General features: G+C 39.0%; 1 protein-coding gene across 5 annotated transcripts in view; it reads left to right on the plus strand.

The window, feature by feature from the left end:
• Positions 1 to 17,848, plus strand: part of Klf12 (Kruppel like factor 12) — a 402,663-nt gene that overhangs the window by 261,931 nt on the left and 122,884 nt on the right. The window lies entirely within an intron of this gene.

Here is a 17,848-nt window from a genome sequence, read left to right on the forward strand (position 1 = left end):
TCCTTCCCTGACTTCCCAAGATACCAAGCAGACTAAATATTGTGCTCTGGACATTGGATAATATTGAATGGTTTTACACATTAGAGTGATGGTTAAATCTAGCAACATCAATCTAGTAGGATTGGTTCAGCCACTTTGGAGAACAATTTGGCAATGTGTATGAATTAAACTACATAATAATTTTCAGATATATACCATGAAGCAGCTTATGACAGCTTTTCTAGCAGTGAATATTTTGAAAACTCAATTTTCATTATGAGAATAGATAAATAATAGTGGACCATCAAAAATATGTTCCAATTAGACTGCAGCAGAGTGAAATGGTGAAATGAAGAAATACAAATAGATCTCACATGCCACACTGGGTGAAATAAAGCAAATTATAATCAAATATTGTTGTTTATGTTTTGTTAAAAGAAATGACATAGTTGCCCATCATTTGTACTCATGTAGGTAGGTAGGTAGGTGGATGGATGGATGGATGGATGGATGGATAGATGGATGGATAGATGTGAGAATAATGGGAAGAAATGCTGTTTACAATTTGTATTCACTACTCAGCTGAATTAAGGAGACATCCAGACAGTATAGAATCAATACAGCCAGGGGCCCTTGGATTTGATAGTTTTACTACACAGGGCACACAGGAAGCATGTCTATGCTCCTAAAAGCAAAGGAAGCCACTTGGACTATAACAAAACAGCTTCACCCTCAGATCCTTTCTTTTTGGCCTCAGGAACAGCCAGTGCTTAGCGCTGAGGTAACTTGGCAGCTTTGTTTGAAAAAAGTAACTGGTAATGTTGGGAATATAGAGTTGTATATGTCCCAAAGGCTAGACACATAGGGATGTCACTGCTCTTTACCAAGAAAAAAATCTGTTTTTCTTTGTTTCATTACTGCAGCAAAAGAAAGCGGGATCAACATTCTACTTTATGTTCAAATACAGCAGTACCTGATGTACTAGGCATTTGCCTGGCAGAGTCCAAAACAGAATTTTCTCTTGTTACCCTGTTTTCTTCAAAAGCAAACTCCTTTCACAAAACCAAGACGAGCTTCACACAAGCAAAGGCAAACCTAGAGAGGACATAGGAGAACAGGAAAAGCTGGTGTATACCTCTTCTGTTGTGTTCTGCTCCAGCCTAGGGTATGATAGGATACAGCAGTGTTCTCAGAGTTCTTGATGATTGACCTGGTCGGTTGTACTTGAATATAGTAAAACCTGGCACTAATGCAAAAATCTGCATTAGTCAAGGTTCCATAAACAAACAAAACTGCTAGAATAAATACATATAATATTTATTAGAGTTGCTTACAGGCTCTGGCATGGATAGCCCAGTAGTGGCTGTCTCTAGACAAAACACTCAAGAACACAATTGTAGTTCAGTCCATGGGGCTAGATGTATCAGAGGTTCTCCAAGTACACCTCAGAAGCAGAAAGAATTAGATGCTAGTACTAGTGACAGAAGGATTTGCCACTGAGAACAAGGGCAAACAGGCAAAAAGCAAGATTTTCCTTCTTTCATGTCCTTTGTATAAGCTGCCACTACAAGGTGTGTCACAGATTTAAGGTGGGTCTTCCCATCTCGAATGTGTGTTGTTGGGTCTTGAGATCACAGCCTCTAGTTTGATAGACAAGATCTCTACCTTTGAGGGACACTTTGAGGTGGGTCTATTTGTCTGTTAAAGATACATTTTGCCAACCTGGTACTTCCTATGTAGTTCAGGCTGGTCTTGAACCCATGGAAGCCCTCTTGTTCCCTTGAGCATGGGATTACAGGTGAGCAGCACCATACGAAGCATGCAGCTCTCCCTTTCCCAGTTTGTTAGCACTTACATGCCCACACGCATATTTTGCAGCTTGGAGAAATAAATGCGAGATCAGGGCTATTTCTTTTTAGCTCCTTCTTGAGTATCTCTCATGTCCAAAAACACATGAAAGCCAGCCATAATTCAATACGATTCTTGATCTCAGTCAGTGTCTTACACTTTTTTTCACCCCATTCATAAGCCGGAAAATACAGACAAGAGAAAAAGCAACTACATGAAAAAAGAAAGTGAATGAAAAGGCTATGGGTTGATGACTACTGAAGTCTCCTCTATTTATTGTAGATGAAATGGAGTTGGTGTTATCATTATTCCCCATATGCACTCACTTCAAAATCCCTTTATTATTATGTATTGTAGCTCTTCTCTGCCTGAAGTGGAGGCAGTTTTAAATAAATCAACTGGAACTGATTGGCTAGGGTTTGACGCCACTGTAATGACTAGCCAGGTACTAAGTGAGGGGGGAAAATGGGACAGTGATGTACAGAAGGCCCTTGGACTTTAGGGGTGCCATGCATAGAGGAGAAGCCTCCTTACTGGGGAGACTTTGACGAATGTTTTTAAAAATCACAATATCCTTTCTCCTCTATGATATACTTCCAGAAAACATGGGCAGTTGAGACTCTGGGTTCACTTTTTCCCACCACAAGTAAGTTGTTTTAGCCATGCCTCATTAGAAAAAAAGAAACCTTTGTCACTCTTCTGACAATCTCAAGAGAATCCAGTTTTTAAGTTGTGTTTTAAATAATGACATCCTTTTTCTGCTATTTCTAGACAATAACTCCTTTGATACAACTGAGGCATAAGGGGGAGATACTGAAAATCATTTCCTGAAGGGAAAGAAAACCCTGATAAATGTAATTTAGCTTAAAAGTAAACAAAAATTGTGAATACTATCGTTTGTGTCCTGCTATGGTCTATTCAAAGCCCAAATGTAATATTCTAAGACTTTTAAAAGTCATAGAAATGTAATGATTATAACACTCCATAAGAAAGTGCTAACTTCAGAATGTGATTTTTTAAATGAAATGTGGATTAGCTACTTCTATCTTTCTGTAGCAGAAACCTCCGACAGTCTGCAACTGCTGTGGCCATTTTAAGTAGAATTTTGCACTACCCCACTGCTTCTTCAGCAACTACTTCGTTCTATGGTACAAGAAGGGTTACAACTTTTGTGGTCCTTCTCCCTCCAAGGAGCAATCAGAATAATAGAAGGTATAACACACACACATACTCAATGAGAGCTGACAATAGGAAGCACAAAAGTGGACAAAAATATGCAAATACAAAGTATGGCTTTACAAAGGAGTTATTAGATTTAGCTAGAAGAAGATGTTTTGTGAAAGGAAATAGCATGAGAAAGATGGGTTACAGGACATCTATGGTAAGAGCTGGGGAACAGTTGTGGGGTGCTGTCAAACCTTAACAGTAGAAGATGGGAAACACTCAAAGGTTTCAAAGTGAAGAATGTCTTAGGGAAGGCTTATGCTCATTGTTTTCCAGAGAAACCTTATGTACAGCAAATGAATACAACGGGACTTTGAGGTTGTTCAGCAGGAAATGGGGGTAGAAACTCCAGGAAAAGTTGTAGGTGAAAGCAAGGGCAGTTAGTGGTTGCTCTGTTGAGACCTTTGAAGTGATTGCCAGTGTGGAACCTGTCAGGGGATCTCCCCATCGGCATTAAGAAACATGTCAAACAGGAGGACTTGATGATTTTGAATGTACCAGTGGTGAAATAGTCAGGTGAATGATTGATGGATGGCTGGAAGTTCAGAAGAGAGGTAACCGCTAAGAGCACGAAGCCAGCAATCCTGAGATCATGTGACACTGTGGAGACTTTATCAACAGAGAAATGGAGAGAGGAGGGAACAGGTAATGGAGTCTAAAGGTCAAACTATCATTCAGTGAGGACGATGCAGATATGGTCCACAAAATGTGAAACAGATAATCCTAAGGGAAAAAAAAGGCTCCAAAATGCAGTGTAATGCAAAGTCAACAAGCTCTCAAAGGAGACAGCTTTTAAAATGAGAAAGCACATGAATTTTCTGGCAGTTTCTACAGACAGCTTTTAAAATGGGAAATCACATGAATTTTGTGGCAATTTCTACTTAGATCATGAGCTAAAGTGACCAAAGGAAAAAATAAATGAGAAGAGACGAATAAATTTGTATTCGTAAAACTAGTGGCAACTAGCCCATGCTTTAACCTGTCCATCCCTTGAGCTTAGGAGGGAGAGGGTTGTAGGAGGAAATTGGGACTGAAAATACATTGAGCAGGCGATAGTGCTGAGTGCCATTCAGAGGAACAACAGTACTGTCATGGAGAAGTGGACCCTGCACTAGGGAACTATACAAACATTATGAGATTATGTTTTTGTATATGTAATGGTAGTGTAAGCCATCATGCTATCAAGTATACAGCTAGGTATCAGGGAAAAATCAATAAAATTGTCTATTATATCTACATAGTATCAACATCTCAAAATGTGCAGAACTGGTGGAATTTTTACGTCTCTGTGTGGGTTTCCCCATGCACACTCACAGCTCCTGTCCTGTAAAGGCAGTATGCAGAAACAGGAAAAGTGAAGGAAGCGAGAGGCCAGGATCCGTAGGACCCTGGTAAATAGGCTGGGATTCTGGAGGGCTGGTTCTCATCTTGGAGCTCACTGTCACTGTGAGCCAAGCTTTGTTCACTTGCAGACATTTCTCTCATCCAATGTCATGATGCACTAGGAAAGTAAGGCATGTATTTACACAAACTCATATTTGACAGCCAAGGTCAGTTGTACAAAAGCAGCATGAAGGCCATACTTCATAGCACATGCAAATGGATTCAGTTTAGCTGAGTGCCTGTGTAGCCAGCATGAAGTCACGACTAAAGAAGAAAAAGTTAGCACAACTTCTTCAAGAACGTTAACATTGGCACTGACGACTCCTGTGTGTGGGTCTCCACCTTGTCAGCCAGATACATGAAGCTGGGATCCTTAGCAGAGACTCTATAATTAATGATGTGTCTTTTTTATACTCAGTACACTCCAGTGACTCAAGTGACTGTTAACTAGAGCAACCTCCCAACACACACACACACACATACACACACACACACACAATTCCTTCTTCCTTGATCCAGTTCTTTCTCTCTCTGTTGGCTCCAATTGCATCCTCCATTCAACAGGAATCCCAGGCATCAAGATCCCACAGCCAACTCAGAGATCTTTGCATCTGTTGTTTTTGTCCTTGTCATGACCCTTCTCCCACCCCAAATGAAAACAAGCCAGCCTGTGTCCAAGCATCCTTCTATTCTCCACGTAATCTTTCCCAGGGTAGCTTTCCTAGATACTGTCACTAAGGATGTCTTCCCAGCTCTCAGCAACCCCTGCCTGGCTCACTTGCTTCTTTTTTCTCTGTGGCCTTAAGGGATCTAGTAGAGTTTGTTTGTATGTTCACTTATTTTCTCACTTATATGTGTATTATTTACCATCTGTTTTACCACCACTACCATCATCACCACCAGTGAGAAGTTGGGCTATCATCTGCCTGGGTCATTGCACATTTGTAAACACTCAGAAGGATGTCTACTACCCTGTAACTGTCCTGTGAGTGCACCAACTCAATATGTAACTGGATGTTTGGATCAAAAGATGTAGCATCTTTGATAAATTTTCTGTCTGTTCTGCCTCCATTAATCTTTGTCAGCTTAGGATGAAGAAAGTGAGTTTGTTTCGGTGAAATATTCGTGGAGATGGTGAAGGCCTCCAGAAGTAGTGTTTTGCACTATGATTGAAGAAGCAGGGCAAGCACAGACAGGGTTAGCTGGGTGATGACTGGCTGCTGAGCACCAGGCTAGGGTCTACTAATCAGGTGCACATATTAATTACCCCCTTAACTTCCACAAAGCAATAGCAGAGCGGGGAACTGAAGATAAGAAATGTGAAATCAATTGTCTAGGGTCAACCGGTTGCAAATGACACGGCCAGAGGTTACCTCATGTTTTCCGAAGCAGGAGCTGTGTTTCCATGCTACAGCTGCTCTACAAGTCTCTTTTGGAACAATTCTTGCTTAGACTGTGTTGGGGAAGGACCTGCTACCCCATGAGACTGATCATTCCAGCAACATAATGCTTCCCAGATGTTCATGTACCTTTCTTGCCCTTCATTCTAACATAAACAGCAGCTCTCCTGGAAACCAGCTTTTTCCTAACCAGGACAAGTTCTGGCCTTGGCAGGATGAACAATTAAGTTTATAAGGCTGGCACTGTGAGTGACGGATAGAGAAAATACAGCCCCACAGCACTGTGGCTGCTGCCCATCCAGTTACCTCATACCCCTGCCAGCTATGGGTACCTTCTCTGTTTAGCCCCAATAGGCAGGAAGGGGATTCTCTACCTTTCTGAGATCCTTTTTTTCTGATGTGATTGCTCACAAGAAAACACAGGGTCATATGGATGCTAAAACGAACATCACCATTAGACCACACCCTCCAAACTCTTGTTTTTTTTAAAGGACATGTTAGTCATCATGTTTTAAGGGATGTTCAGAAATTGTTTAGTTACATACATTTAAAAAGATGATTTATGGAAAACTTCTTAGTCAAAGTCACGAATGGGCAGGTTGTCCTCAGCAGAAGTGTTTAAGTTTTTTATAGTGCCTAGGCTGGGCAGAGAGGCTGTAGAGGGAACATGTACTCTGGTGTAATGTGTCATTGTCAGCCCACTGTTACACAGGAGGAAAAACAAGAATTTAAGTGTGTTGAAAAGGGCATAGAGCTTTGGGTATCCACAGCCTCAAAAGAGGCGCCTAATAGACTTCCTGTCAAGTGGACACCAGACAGAAGAGGCTACAAAGGGTACGCTTGGCAGTAACTTCTACCCTCTGCCCCATAGAGGGAGGGCATACACCTGAGGAATGCTGAGGCCTCAGGGGAGGCTCTTCCCACAACGAAACAGCTGTAAATATACCTGAAAGGCTTGTAACTGAAAAGTAGAAAGTACAGAGGGCTGTGTGTAGTTTTGTCACTGAACACATGACTGAGATTGGCAAGCAAAGTGCTGCAGTTTGTCAGCATCCCTGGGGAGGCATCACCCTTCAATTAAGTAGCAACTGTCTTATATGATCACAGATCTATGGGTCAACATTTGGATTGGGTTTAGCTAGTGAATAGGAATGGCTAACTTGCTAGCTGGAATCAGTGACCGGCTAAACAATGTCTCTCTTCTAACTAAGTCTGTCCAAGTTCTTTTCCATGGTGACCCACTTCTCAGAACAGGAGCCCCAGTGAGTAAGTTCTTGTCAAGTCTCTATTTGTGTCACATTTACCAGTGTTCTTTAACTACAGTAATTCATCTAGTCCAACAGAGTCACAGAGACCACATAAGGATATGGCACAGGACAATCTGTGCAGTGATGCTATGTCACAGACTGAAATTGAGAATCAGTATGCTCAGACACAAGAGTTGAGATTCTGACGTTTGCTTCCTTGGATTTGTCCAGAACACTTCCAACTCCAGGAAACTGAGCTTCTCCAAATATCCCAATGTATAACATCTTAAATATGAGGGCTTTGTGTGTGTGTTTGATGAGAGACTACATCTTATCATATAGCTCTCGCTGGTTTAGAAGTTACATGGTGGACTAGCTTAGTCTTAAACTCATGTGTGCCCTTGTGTTCTTCCTTCTGAGTGTAGATTGAAGGTATACACTGCTACACCAAGCTCCAAGATCAATTCTTTTCAACCGTAGATCATATCTTGCACTCTTACTTTAGAGAACTGTGTGTATATGTGTGAGTGTGTGTGTATATGTGTGTGACAGAGAGAGAGAGAAAGAGTATAGGAGGAAGCCATGTACCGCCATTAGCCATGTGACTTGCTAGAGGCGCATACAGATGAGGTAATAAAAGAGTGATTTACCACACAGCTAACCACACCCACTTTAGGCATGACTAAAGACTTATACAGATGGACGTAAAGACGTATACGGACGTAGGCGGTGAACTACGTCACTAGCCAGGCCCACTTACGGGGAAGGTATAAAAGACTGAACAACGGAAGTCTTGCTCTCTTTTTCTGTCTTTCGGCTTCCAGTTCGGTGGCGAAAAACTACTCGGCTCATCTGGCATTGAGAGAGTGAGAGAGAGAGAGAGAGAGAGAGAGAGGTGAGACGGTATGCGTGTTTTGGTTGCCCAGGAAACTTTTGCATTATCCTAAACGAGTACCAAGTGAGTAGGTCCTTCCTAACATGGGCGCAGATGTGTAAAGACTAATGGAGGGTACCTGGATGAGATGTCCCTGTTCCACATTTAATAAAAAACAAAGTGGAATTATGCAAATATGGAGATAAGCTAATCATCTGACATAATCAGCAATGCAAATTTTAAAAAGCCTTTCTGATTATTTTCTTAGCTTGGCTGAGGGTTTGAATATGAAGAATTTCCCAGCATGGTGGCAGCAGATGTATTTTATAATATTTATTGAAAATATTGGAAAAAAGTCCTCAAGTTAGATCCTCCTAAAAAGTACATTCAAACAGATAACTTCCTTAGCATATTTTGCTCGTAAGTTTAATTGAAATCATTACCTGTTTTAGATGCTCATGTAAGAGCTCTCAGCATTTTCTGGGATGTTTCGTACAATGAGGCTTGACCTTTAACCTCTTACATAACTATTTGAACCTTTCTCTAGTTGTATTGTGCTTGATAACTCCTGTTCTATCTGACGAAATAGAATCATGAGAATACTCTCTGTTCTTTGACTAACTGATCATTTGACACTTCAGCAAAGGTGTCATTGCACATAATGTTTCAGCAGCTTTCAATAGTCTACTTTTGTCATTTACAGGCATACATATGGTCACACAATGAGGAATTGTAAGCCTAATGGATCCACTATTAATTTATCTTCTTGGCTGGTACTAAATAGTTATAAGTAGTCATTAAATGAATCGTGTTAGAACAGAATTGCCCAGAGGGAAACCATCTCTGAATTCCCAGATAAAATGCATATCTTCCTTGAGTTCTGAGCCTTCCATCTTGTTTGGTGCTCAATTTTTTTCCAGTATAGCCATGTGCTGCTAAACAACACTTCAGTCAACACCAGACGGCATGTACAGCAGTGATACCACAAGGCTGGATCACCTGGTGCAACTGTAGCCATCTTAGTTACATTCTGTAGTGCTTGTACAAGAATGGACTCCACTAACAGCACACTAACAAGAATCTATGTAGCATGAGACTGATATTGTTTGTAATATAAGTTTGGTTGGACCAGTTTATTGAGTAGAGACAAATAGATATTATTATTATTATTCTCTCACATTACATCCTCTCAGTTTCCCCTCCTTCCACTCCTTCTAGTTCCTATCCCCACCTCTCTTCTCCCACAGATCTACAAGTTACAGTAAGACTAGGAACAAACCAGTACAGCCACTATGGAAATCAATGTGGCATTTCCTCAGAAAATTGGGATCAATATACCTCAAAATGCAGCTATACCACTCTTGGGTATATACCCAAAGGATTATAATTCTACCACAAGGACAGGTGCCCAACTATGATCATAGCAGCTTTATTCATAGTAGCCAGAAACTGGAAACAACATAGATATTCCTCAACTGAAGAATGGATAAAGAAAATATGGTACATTTATGCATTGGGGTGTTACTCAGTTGTTAAAAACAAAGGCATCATGAAATTTGGAGGCAAATGGATAGAACTAAAAAAATATCCAGAATGAGATAATCTAGACTCAGAAAGAGAAACCTGGTATGCACTCACTTATAAGTGAATATTAGCTGTAAAGCAGAGGATAATCATGTGACAATCCACAGATTGAAAGAGGCTAAGAAACAAGGAGGGCTCAAAGGGGGCTCATGTATCTCCCTGGAAAATGGAAATGGAATAGATTTTGCAGGTAAACTGGGGCAGGTGGGGATGGGAACAGGAAGGGTTAGTCAGTACAAATGGATCTTAATAATGCATGATTACAGGGACTGGACAGTTAAGTTGTGTGAGACCAGTTGGAGACAAAGCCCCATGCTTCACACTAAGAGAGTCTCCATTATCCCACTTATGAGATACCTTTTCTACTGATGAGAAGTAACAGCTTTATTATTTTTGGTTCAGTGGTATGTTTTGCTTGGTTATTGATATGATCCCTGGCATCTGAGCAAGTGAACTCTATGATTGCTTACATTGTTCTATTATTAAGTAAACTCTGGAGTCAGATACTGAGGTAAAAATCTGACAGGTTCAAATAATGACAGAGGAACTATCAGCTGATCCTGTCTCTCCAAATTTCCATATTAAAAGACCTGTGACTATTTCTAAGCCCGTCTGTATTCCTTCCTGTGTCTTTCTATCCTAATATGGGTCTTCCAGACACTCGTATCATTAATTCTGACCAGGTAAATGTTAATTCCACCTTCTGATTCAAGGTTTAACTCTAATTACAATCTCAGGAGTGTCAGAATGTGATCAAAATATGCCACAACATTCCCCCCTATTTGTCTAAATTTTTAAAAAAAAGGTTTTAACTCTAAGACATTGAAACTACATACAATAAGGACAATTATCAGGTGTTGTCTAAACAAAAAGGATAGGCTTTAACATTAACAAAGTAAAAATGTATACAAAATTATGATGGTAAAAATTACATTCATAATGTCTCATGCATTTGCATTTGGCAAATTTGGAGTAACAACTCTATTATGGGTCCTAACTTGATGAATCCAAAGTTTTATACCTAAAGAACTTGTATTAATATCCTAAAACTATCTTTTTAGACCTTAAAACATGTTCTTACATAAACAATTTAAGCTTCTATGTTTCTCAACCTTAAAAACTTTACATATCTTTTTGTAAGTTGTTTTTTTTTCAATCTGGGAACAAGGAATACTGTAAAACTGTAAGTATCTATTCTTCGACACCATCAGGGAATTGAAACTAAAAAAAGACCTTTTGCCTTATATGTTTGTAGAGAACAGCAAAAAAATTTTTTGGAAAGATTTATGAAATTTTATCCTGTTGAAAATGTGCTACACCATTAGGTCAGTTTACTTGTCTTCTTGAGAATTTTTTTCTTGATTATTTGTCCTTCTTCTGATGATGCCTCATTTGAACAGCAATCTTCAGGTTTCTTAGCTGGGTGCTTTTATTATCCTGGAAAAACAAAAACAAAACCATGCCCCAACCTTAACTTTGTGGAGTTCTCTGTTTTGGCAGGTTACATCTGACCAAATTAAAGGCATTGCTTAGTCTCATATGTTGGTGTAGTTTTAAATAGCCATGCTGTTTAATGAATCTATTCTTTACCAATCTTGATGGTATTCATAGCATTTATTCTATGGTGGGCACAAAAGCCAAACCTCTTCTTCAATGTAACATGTATCTTCGTTTCCATTCTGAGGTCACCACAGCTTTGAAATGTACAGGTTTATTTAACTCGGCAGTTTTTTTCTACTATGCAATGTCTCTACACAGCTCTCCTTCTTTTCTTATTAGCATTAAAAAAATTTAAAGTTAATAAAGCATTGTATAGTCTATCTCTGGGGGGTTCTTTATTGCTATTCTCTGTTTATTAAGCATACTTTTTAAAGTTCAATTAGTTCTTCTATAACTGCTGGCCCTGTAGGGTTGTGTGGTATACCTGTAATATGCTTTATTGTAATATGCAAGAAAAATTATTTCATTTTACTAGAGACTTTTGCTGGAGCATTGTCAGTCTTAATTTGTAAGGGTGTTTCCATAATAGCCATGACTTCTAATAAATCTGTAATTACAGAATCAACCTTTTCAATACTCAAAGCACTTGAAATCATGAATATGTATCTATGGTATGAGAAACACACTTTAATTTTCCAAATTCCACAAAAATGAAACATATTCTTTTGCTAACTTTCCTTTCTTTGAGTTCCTTCTGGGTTACTTCCTGCAATTAATAGAGTTTGGTTATACAGAGAACAAGTACGACATTTCTTTATAATGTCCTTGGCTTATTGCCAAGTGATACAAAACCCCTTCTTCAAAACTTTGCCTTCAATATGGTGTTAAATAGGAAGTTCTGAATCTTCTAGAACATTTGCTACCAATAGATGATCAATTCCATCATTACCTTGTGCTAGAGGGCCTGGGAGACCTATATAGGATCTGTTATGTATTATATACAAGGGATGATTTCTATTTCTGATTATTTCTTGTAATTGAATCAATAACAAAGTTAATTGTAAATCATCTTTAATAAGTTGAGCAGTTATAATTTTTCTGCATCTTGGGAATAGTAACTATGTTATGAACTTCTGGAAAATCTAATAATACCATGAGAATATCATACAATCCTAACTTTTAAACAGAATCATAAGGACTTTGAGCCACTTAACTTATTTTTGCTGACTTATAACTTGCCTTTCCTGATATATTTCTTTGAGTATAGAACATAAGGTCTCCAGAAATTGGTGTTCCTCATACAATGTGAAGAAGGATTAATTAGTTCTTTTTTTAAACTGCAATCTCTTCATTTTGGGATATTCGTTGCCAGTCTCCCCCAAAATTACTGCAAACTCATTGCAAGTGTTCGTTTTCTGCCCATAATGAGGATACTTCAGCATGAGGGAAAGGTACAACAACTTCTGTTGGGTCTATTACTGTTAAGTGTCAAAGTTTCAATTTTCCTTTCAGAATCAATTCAGAAGCCTTCCCTACATAGGTCTTTAATTTTTTTACTCTGTTTGTGTGGCTAAAATACCCATCTTAAGATATTATCTTTTCTCTGCATAAGAATTCCTCTAGGAGAATGAGTACAAGGTATTCTGACCTCTACACAATCAGTCTCTAGATCCACAATTGCATCCTGTAATTTCTCTTCTACCAAACCCCATTCTCTTTCAGCCTCAGCTGATAGTTTTCTTAGACTATCTAAGTCCATATCCCCTTGTAACTTTGGAAATAAGTTACCTAGTTCTTGATTAGTTAACCTGATTGTGGATTATAGCCAGTTACTATTTCCCACCAATTCTTGAAAATAATTTAAGAGTTCATAACTGTTTTCTCCCAATTTGTAGTTTCTATGGTTGAATTTTCTATAAGCCTATTTTATATCCCAGGTAATTGAGATAATCTCCTCTTTGTATTTCTTTTCAGGAGGAATTTGTAATCCTCAACAAGACAAAATTCTCTTTACTACATCGAATATTTTTCCTAATGTATTTTTGCCTAAATCAGCTAATAAGATAATATCCATACAATGGTAAAATATGGATTGAGGGAACTGTTTATGAATTACATCTAATGGTTGTTGTACAAAATACAGTGCTATTCAACATCTTTTGTGGAAAAATTTTCCACTGATATCTTTTCACAGACTGGGAATTAGTGTAAGTAGGCACTGTGAAGGCAAACTTTTCTCTATCCTGTTCTTGTAAAAAAGAAGCAGTCCTTTAAGTCAATCACCATAATAGAGCAGCCTTTAGATAATAGAAAAGGCAATGGAATTCCAAGTTGTAAAAAGCCCATTGGCTGGATCACTTTTTTAATAGCTCTCAGTATCTATTACCATTCTCTGCTTTCCAGATTTCTTTTAAATAACAAATATAAGAGAATTCCAAAGACTGGTCGATGCTTCAATATGTTGAGCATTTAGCTGCTCCTGTGCCAGGTGTCCTAGTGCCTGTAATTCTGCTGATGTCAAAGGCCATTGTTCCACCCACACAGGTTTCTCAGTCAACCATTTTAAAAATAGGGCTGTTGGGACCTTTGAAATATCAACAGCTGTTGTGCCCTACTTATGTACAACTGAACAGTCAATGACTGTTTTTGATAATACCTTTTAATATTTCTCTCAAAAATGTTCTTTATTTCTGAGATTGGAGAAATGTTAATATGTGTTTTCCATTGCTGTAAAAATTCACATCCCCATAAATTCATTGCTATGTTAGCCACATATGGCTTTACTTTCCCTACCTGTCCTTCTGGCCCTATACATTCAATATACCTTGTACTTTTTTTTTTACTGGAGGTAAACTTCCAATAACTAGAATCTTAATATTTACCTCCCAAAGAGGCCAATCTGGATGCAAAGATTTTGGTGAAATTATTGTTACACCCATACCTATGTCTAGTAAACCTTCAATTACAATGTCATCTATTTGTACATTTAACTTTGATCTTTGATCATGTATAGAAGTTTGCCAAAACACTTCTTTTATGGTCTCCTGACAATTTTGTTTCATTGACTGATGCTGTTCTGTCATCCAGAGCAGTACAATTTTTAACAATAGGTGTTAAATCTTTTAATTGCTTTGTGGAGAAGTTTTCCCAATGCTGACAAGGAATGAGTGAACCAAATTTGACACTGGGACCTGTGAGAGACCCCCTAAGGCATTTCCTATTGGCAAAGGGTTGCCTTGACTGTCCCATGATAATCTGCATTCATTAGTCCAATGCAGGCCTTTGCTGTACCTTCTGCATACTCCAGAAGCCTGAGGCCTTCTGTTTGTATTATCTCTAGAAAAAAACACTGTTTCTAGGCAGGCCTCGCCTACAGTCCCTTTTCAGATGACCTTGTTTACCACAACCAAAATATGCGACCTTTTGATTTTTCTTAACAATTAAAAAAAACCACTTCTATCCAAGTATCATCGTAAGTGTGAGACCCGACATCAGTATTCCGGATCCCTTCATCTATAGGTGCTGATCTTGCCTTTAAAGGCATAATTACCCTTTTGCATTCTGAATTGACACTATCAAAAGCCAAAGATTAAGTTAATATTTTTCTAAATTCTGGATCTAATTGCATTCTATTTACAGCTAAAGTCAATCTTGTTGAAACCCAGTGAAGGCTTCTGTTGGTTCTTATATAATTTTAGTAAATGACTCAGTACTCCTTCCTGATTCTTCAGCCCAGGGCCAAGCTTTTAAAGCTGCTATATGATATAGCACCAAAGTGTAATCATCAAATCTAGACTGTCTTTGTAAATAAGCACACTGAAATTTACCAGTTGGCTTTGGTAAATTTCAATACCTCTAGCCCTACTTTATTTTTCTATGACCCTAACTTCCTCTCTCCACAATGTTTTCTATTGTTCCTGGGGCCCAGCTTCCAATATTGCTGTAACTAAATCTTTCCAGTCTTGTAGAATAATTCTGTTCCTAGTTGCCCATGAATTTTACATCTGCTTCACAAAGGAAGCAGTTATTTCATAAGGTATATATATATGAAATAACTGCTTCCTTAAATCTTGTCAAATCTAATATTTCTACCAGATCCTTATCATCTGGTGCTTATTTTTGTATAAATTGTATAAACTGAATAAATTAAGTTGGTTTTCTAATAACCTTGGGACATTCCTCTTCAGTTTCTTAATGAAATGATATTGTAGCTTCTGCTCTAAATTCATTTATAGGTCTTTCTAAGGATTGTACTTTATCAATCATTTTTTTGTATTTGGCACCTACATTAAATCACTGTTTTAAGGTTGAAACATTAATTACTGTCAAGTGGCAGTGGTTCACACTTTGAATCCCAGCAATGGGGAGGATGAGGCAAGCAAATCTCTGTGAGTTTGAGGCCAGCTTGGTCCACACAGTGAGTTCCAGGATGACCAGGGCTGTTACACAGAGAGACCCTGTCTCAAAACAAAACAAAACAAAAACAAAAACAAACAATAAAAATCTCAATCTCTGTGAATTTGAGGCCAGCTTGGTCCACACAGTGAGTTCCAGGATGACCAGGGCTGTTACACAGAGAGACCCTGTCTCAAAACAAAACAAAACAAAACAAAAACAAACAAAAATTATCAAACTGACAATAATAACAACGGGTATTATGTCAATTCCAGATAAGTTGATTATCCCCTCACTTAATTTTTCCATTTTCAAACCATCCATTGTAGAACCATATAGAGTCCTAACTCCCTGCATCATGATATTATTTCACATTCTTTATGTGGAAAAAACTTAAAAACAAAACTAACCCTCCATCTTGAGAATTCCCATGTGTCTTACCAACTCTGCTACCTATTCCATTTTTCCACACCTTCAACAATGTAGCTGTGCCTGGGTAACCAGCTGTAGGGACAATGCTCAGCTGTGTGGCCAGGGATTTGGGGCGCTGCATCGTGCCCAGAACCAGGGGAGCATGATGTAGCTGGCTGTCACTATACTGCATGCCCCCAGCTGAGGGTAACTGCAGCTGCTCACACACCCCGTGGAGAGGGGGAGTGAGCTCCCAGAAAAGTGGATATGGGGAGATGGGGTAGGAGAAGCCTGTGAGGCTAGGACACAGCATGGAAGATCACCAGCTGCCTGAATTACAGAGCTGGCAATGGGCAGGCTGACTCAGGCAGGTGCAAAGCCCACAGGAGGCTCTGACTGCAGATTTGGGGCTGGGGCATGCAGCCCAAGGTGCTGCTGTTACAGGGAGAAGGCCCTAGTGGGAAAAGGCAGTGACCTGAGACAGCTCAGAGAAGTGGCAGCTTTAAAACCGCAGCTTGATCTTGCCACATATTGGACGCCAGATGAAGCCATTACTTATAATGTTCTATTACTCGATAAAACTCAGGAGTCAGATATTGAGGTTAAAACCTGATAGATCCAAACAGTGACAGAGGAACCATCCGCCGACCCTGCCTCTCCACACTTCCAGATCAAAAAGGCCTGAGAATAATTCTAAGCTCCTCTCTATTCCTTCCTGTGTCTCACTATCCGATTCTGGCTCTGACAAAAACTCTGTGGTTAATTCGGGCCAGCCAAATGTTGACTCGGCCCTCTGATTTAAAGAGAATGAATTGTTTTATTTGAGGACAAGGCTAGAGAATATAGGTAATGCAGTGTGTGTCAGTGTTTCCTTGTCAGTGACTTTGAAGCTGGGGTCACTTATTCAACTGAACATTATATGACCAAGCACCCCCATTTGTCTAAACTCATAGCCCTCTGGGTAAAAATTTCAGGCTTTGTACAGCTGATATTTCAGAGTCATAAATTCGGTATGGATTTCTGTGTGTTCAGAGTATCATAGACTATTTAGCAATGTCCTTGACTTATCTGCAATATGAAAGTAACACCCTTATGTCCCCAGTAGCACCCCACCTCTCAGGCAAAATATTTCCAGATACTTCCAGAATCTCGGGGGGCGGGGGCAGAGCAACGAGGAATTTATCCACATTTAAAGATGAGTATTATAGAGTTTTTTAAATTTATTCCTATAACATTTACGAAGCCAATTGCATTTCACAAAGCACATTTTTATTTGCATGGACTGAGAGACAGATAGTGTGTCACCACCAGTGACATCCCCCAGAGGCAGTGAGTCCAGGTTCCTTCAATTAGAAATCTGTGGAGACCCTCTAGGGTTATATTTTGTAGCCACATTGTAAATACTGTAAATACCACAAATTGTCTGCTCCTTGGTGAAACATGATGAAATATCAGCATTTGCTTGTGGGTCCATGATGCATAGCTACAAAAAGTTATTTGAAAAATGAAAGGTATCTTTTTGTTCAATTGTATCCAAATGTCATTCTAACTATAATTTTAAATATGCTTGAACCTAAGTGCCATTGTAATCGTGATTTGAAATGTAGTTGTACCCAAATGTCATTTTAACCTTGTTTTGAAGTACATTCTGCTTTCCTTTGCAAGCAATAGTGGTTTTAGAAAGCCTCCATTTTCCATTGAGGAGTAAATATCTGGATTAGAGCCACGTGGGTTTGAATCATGTGTTTTAACAGTTAAGTGCGGGTGTTTTCCCCTGAGGAGGCATGCTTGTTATCTAAGGGAGGTGAGACTTGAAGAAATTTTAGGCAGTGATTGCTAAAGCTGCTTTCAGAGGGGGCAAAAAGGTATAAATCTAATTTTAAATACCATGTGTATATTCCACTATGTTTCTCATTGAAATGCTTACATGGCCTTGGTCAGCAGTAGCAGAAGATAAATGTCTTACTTTGACAAGTTCATGGGAGGAGGAGACTCCGATGTAGAAATATCTTTTTGAAGGCAGTAGTCACGACAGAGATGAGAGCATGCTTTCCTACATGTGG

Source organism: Mesocricetus auratus, unplaced genomic scaffold, assembly GCF_017639785.1.
Source record: "Mesocricetus auratus isolate SY011 unplaced genomic scaffold, BCM_Maur_2.0 Super-Scaffold_2245, whole genome shotgun sequence".
Taxonomy (NCBI): domain Eukaryota; kingdom Metazoa; phylum Chordata; class Mammalia; order Rodentia; family Cricetidae; genus Mesocricetus; species Mesocricetus auratus.